The sequence below is a fragment of the Panulirus ornatus genome, chromosome 47 (genome assembly GCF_036320965.1).
Source record: "Panulirus ornatus isolate Po-2019 chromosome 47, ASM3632096v1, whole genome shotgun sequence".
Taxonomy (NCBI): domain Eukaryota; kingdom Metazoa; phylum Arthropoda; class Malacostraca; order Decapoda; family Palinuridae; genus Panulirus; species Panulirus ornatus.
The window spans coordinates 9,071,316-9,077,037 of record NC_092270.1 but is presented as its reverse complement, the minus strand read 5'-3'; positions in this window follow the sequence as shown (position 1 = coordinate 9,077,037).

Sequence of the window (5,722 nt, the reverse complement as noted above, 5' to 3'; positions counted from 1 at the left end):
TTTTTGTACACACAAGTACTTCATTTTAGCCCACCTTTTCTACTAATTTATCGACGATGACAATAATATATATATACATAGGAACTACTATGGTGCTACCCTCATCCATTTTCTTAAATATCTGCGGATTCCAGCCAACAATACCACTTGTAGGGCAGCCAAGATGGGAGGGATGGGAGAGGCGTCGGCTCCCACGTCTGTGTACTTCCGCGCGCCGGTAAACTTGCGGCTCCCGTACGTGCACATCCGCGCGCCGGTAAACTTGCGGCTCCCGTACGTGCACATCCGCGCGCCGGTAAACTTGCGGCTCCCGTACCTGCACATCCGCGCGCCGGTAAACTTGCGGCTACCGTACCTGCACATCCGCGCGCCGGTAAACTTGCGGCTCCCGGTACGTGCACATCCGCGCGCCGGTAAACTTGCGGCTCCCGTACGTGCACATCCGCGCACTGTTTGACGCAGGCGGCTCCTGGACATGCACATCCGAGTGCACCGTGAGGCTGACAGCTGCCAGGCCTGCACGACCGCTCATCCTGAAGGCTGGTGGCTCCCGGGCCTGCATGTCCGCCCACCGTTTGAACGTCGCGGCCCACGTGGACAAAAAGTCTTCCACTGTGTCTAGTCCCGCTGATAATTCTCGGTTACTTGTACATGCGAACGTGCGATTCCCCTTATCCTATGTAGCAAAGTATAATGATGAAATGCGCAAACCAAGGTCATCAAAAGTCACCGAAACAGCGCTGGGTGTGGAGCGAAGCTCGCTAGGCCAGACCTCGCTGGTAAGAGGTGGGGCTACAGGCCGAATTAAGCTCTTGTAAGATGAACGTCAGCTGTGACGACACATTGGATAGTAAATTGGTTAAGGGCCACGCGCTAAGATATGCTCGTATCGATGTATTATGACTGGAATGATGGATAAATGTCTTCAAATCTGATCACATTTTCATACCTAGTGAGAGCACAATAATAACGGCCTTCAGACGTGGTAGTGTAAAAAGCAAAGAAAGCATATGGTTATGTTGACTTTATGGTTTACTAGTGACAAACTTATTTTAGTAGAATTTCAGACGTCATATCATTATAATGAATAAAAACCACAAAGCCAACAGAACTAATCATAATGAGAATGTTACGCCTTTGGGTTGAATAATAGCGAGTCCTAACGAAGCACCTTGGTCTGGAAAATAATTTTTTTTTAAACCCATTCCAATCTCCTATCCAGCAACCACGACTACACAGTTTTTTGCTCGAACTTCACTCGTTCATGACTAACCGTGATGTGGGCAAGTTATATATATATATATATATATATATATATATATATATATATATATATATAGGCTGAACGCCACGCCCTTCCAGCAAAGTTGTGAAATACAAAGGATTTTTGGTTTTCAGTTGCTGGTATCATGATGGTGTGTCCTCACACCCCTGTACGTGACAAAGATACATCACAATCATATTTGTATAACCTACGGTGGATATCCAGACTCTATATCAAGTAGACTACCTACATGTCATAAAACATTCGGGTTTTTGCCGAAGATAATAAAGAACACGAGATATACAACAACCTTATAGTAAGCTGGTGAAAACAATTTAATCATTAGTAAATGCTTGTTGTTGTACAGGCATATTTCATCAAGTGGAAACATTTAGAACTAAGCGAAATGAAACCGCTAAAAAAATCGTCTCCATAGAATAACCGTCTAGAAATATAACATACTACGACAGCGAGTACACGCTGAGTTATGAGAGAAAAGCTGCTTAATGATAATAATATTACTAGGTAGACTAATCATTTTAAGATAATATACTCCAGGCAATATATTGCCGCATACATAGTATAGGATCATGCAGTATCTAGATAATCGAACTCTGTAAGGACATACACGCTAAATTACAGTATATATAAAGAAAAAGCTGATCTATAATACTGTTAGATAGAATGAATACTGCAAAGCATGAAAGTGCCGTACCTTAGAAGCATGTAGCGTAGGTTGGACTGTTAAGCAAGGAGGGGGGAAAGCCGATATGAGCGAGGCTACCTTCCACAACCACTGGATTAACGAGTTTAAGTTTGTCAGTTCCAACTGTCACATGCTTCATAAAGAAATACATATATTTTTTTTCTTTCATTTCGATCTTTGCCTTCCTCACGAGCTTTGCTGAGTCAGAATCACTTGAACACTTGACAAGGAATTTTCACTGTCAAGACACCTCACTTGATGACATCAAACCGAAGTGGAAAATTCTAGGGACTCAAGTTTCCAAGATACAGATGTAAAATCGTACGGTATTCTCGCCAGAAATAACTGGCGAGATCTAGAAAAGAGAAAGATTTGCCGCAGTGCATCATAATAGGGTATTACGAATAAACTCAAATAGAATTATGTCAGCTCTGGCTACATTCCTAATTTCGGGGGAAGCAAAAATATGCCGACAGCTCGCACAGCTCCTTCATTCTTCGGTGAAAATTACACTGAATAATTCGCAGCAACTGAATTCATAAATTAATTCTATCGTAAGTCTGTCATCATACAGTGTGCCTAATGACAAGCCTTGCATTTCAATGACCACTTTTGTGCATAAACTTGGGGAAAACTGGTTGACATGCACTTAAACGAATCTAAAATCTCCGTTTCACTGGATAGGTTGTAAACAAAATATACTCGGCAATCACTACAAATGTATGAGTTAAAGATAACGCAAACAGCTCGATAATTGGGTGTCTCCCAATGATTCTTCTGAGTTTAAAACTGAATTCAAAGATTAAATCTTGCTGTTCTTTAGAAACGTTAAGGTTCAACGTGGGAGCTCAAAAAAACTCACCCACTCGACCACGCAGCCGCTCCTGGAGCAGCCAAAAATGACAATCCTCGGAAATCTGTTTTCTTAGGGAAACCAATGACCAAAGTGGTCATCGGATTCGAGGCTGTTGTACAAGTGTGTTCCTCCCTGATCTGCCTTAGTTGGGTAAGGTATGAATTACCGAGTAATGTACATATGGCGATGTTCCTCCCCTCCCCAACTTGCCTTTAGTTAGGCAGGGCATGAGGCACCGAATAATGTATTTATGAGTGTGTTCCTCTCCAAACTGCCTTAGGTAAGGTATGAATCACTGAGTAATGTTTCTAAAAAGGTATTCCTTCCTAATCTGCCTTAGTTAGGTAAGGTATGAAATACCAAATACATTAGATTTTCTATTCTGACCTAAATTAGGTATGAAGTACCTAACATATTAAGCACAAGCCCACAAATGAAAAATAAAATTGCGTCTCCTGACGTCTTTCGCTGGTGCCATCAGGAAACAGGCTAAGGAGGTTATTACTGGGATTCCCTAAAAGTTCAGACACTTGCCTGGTGCTAGATACTTGTTAGTTTTTAATAAGATTTCGAAATTGGATTGTACACGAACAAGATTCATATCTCCATGTCCCAAGAGAAGCACAAAACTTCAGCCAACAATCAGCTATGTCAGCTTCAGATCTCGTATAAAACCTCCTCTCCACGTCAAATCCTTCAAAATACTCCAAAATGATATATGATTTACGTAATATTTTCAGAGTCGATCAAAACTAAATGCAGTCCTTGCAGCAAGTCTTTTCCAGGCAAAATAATACATTACATCGTCTCGCAATACATACTACATCCTGGATCAATAAAGACAATGCGTGATGAAATATACGTCGAGGTGTTTAAAAATAAACTGATGCATTTGTGTGAACATTATTGTGAAAGTGAAATTACAAGGAAAGAAAACAAAATAAATGACATTCAGATTATCAATGGAGGATCTTGCAGAGTTGCTTAAGATACGATATTGTTTGTGGATGATAAAATCTCACTCAGTACAGGATACGCTATGGGAACTCGAAGAGGATACATGAAACTTGCAAGGCTTAAACTTGATAATACTTGAGACACTGGTGAAATATCCATTACGATTCGAAGATCTTCAGAGTTCTATCTGTCACTGGGCTTGGCAATAATAAGTCTTAAAAGAAACCCATTGCCAGAATGTGGAGACTTATTGGCCTTGCCCTAACGCATGCTACTAATACTTAAGAGCAACATCATCAGCTTACTGAATAATGTTTACTGTCGACACTTGATATGCTACACGTGCTTCATCTAAACACACAGTCTAGTTACCGATTTATATATATATTGAGTGAAATTTTGTGAGAGTGTGGATGAATCCGATGCCTTGATATTGCACCAAACTGCACGAGAATTTTTACACGAAACATCTCACGGTGTCTGATAAGAGAACATCACCGTCCACTGTTGTGCCCCTCACGAATGGATCTAAGGTGTCTGAAGATCACACAGTCCAGAGTTATTCACCAATGAGTTTATGTTTCCTTGGTTTAGTGACGTCGCACCCACACCACCAACCACTTCCCAGGGCGGCGCGCGCGCGCAGCCCCGGCATCGACTGCCCTTATCACTACACCACGAACTGGCTTTACCAAGAGAGTTTCGGGCAGTAACGTAACGAACGATTCACAATTTACCACACGTACCCGTCATCTATGGTAAGTGTAATGTTACAATCTAGTGCTGCACCGAAGAACTAAGTATACAGCGTCTGTCTAATTGTACAGCACCAGCATGCACTGATAGAACTTGGGGGTCTTGCACGACCGAATACACGGCGTCTGGCCAACCAACCTGAAAATCAGGTCTGCACTATGTTGCATCTCATCTCTTAGTTTAATGGGAATCTAATAAACACTCATTATATATATATATATATATATATATATATATATATATATATATATATATATATATATATATATATATAAATTGCAGTTTTATTCATACATAAAAACTGTACTCACTCCGTAAAACACTTAGCGAGCTTCTTTCGTACAAACGTTTCAGATGCACAAGTTTCGTTTCGAACAAGTGGGACTCGACTCTATCTATCTTAGGCTGTGCTATATATATAACCGGAACTGGCTGCGGAATTAGCTGCACATGATAGGCGACTGAGGTAACTGTAAAAGGACAGGCCACTGAGGTAACCGTAAGGCAACTGAGTCTGGGGTAAGAACAGGCTTCTGAGGTAACTATTGGGCTATGGAAGGCAAGTGTAAAGGCTGCTGGTGGAGCCGTACACGATCTCCTACTGAGGTGAACTATAAGGATAGGCTACTGAGGTAACTGTCAGGCTACAGAAGCAAATGTAAGGTGACTGAGATACGTGTAAGGATAAGATACTCAGCTGATCGTAACGTTAATGAGGCAAATGTAAGGCTACTAAGGTAGTTGTAAAGGATTAAGCTACTGAGGCAGCTGTGTAGGATAGGCTGCTGAGGTAACTGTAAGACTAACAAGGCTAATGTAAGGCTACTATGGTAAATGTAAGGCAAAACAGGATAGGTTACTACATGTAACTGTATGCCTGCTGAGGATGGTGTATAGAATAGCATACTGACGTAACTATAATGCTACTGAGGAAGCTGTACAAGGTAGGCTACTAATGTAATTGTAAGACTACTAAGAAAGCTGTACAAGATAGGCTACTGATGTATAACTTGTAGGGCTTCTGAGGAAGCTGTGCAAGAGAGGCTACAAATGTAACCGTACGGCTACTTGAGGAAGGTGTATACAAGATAGGCTACTGAAGAAGCTGTACAAGATAAGCTACTGATGTAACAGTAAGGCTACTACTGACGTAGCTCTATTGGGAAGATTAAGTATTCAAAAC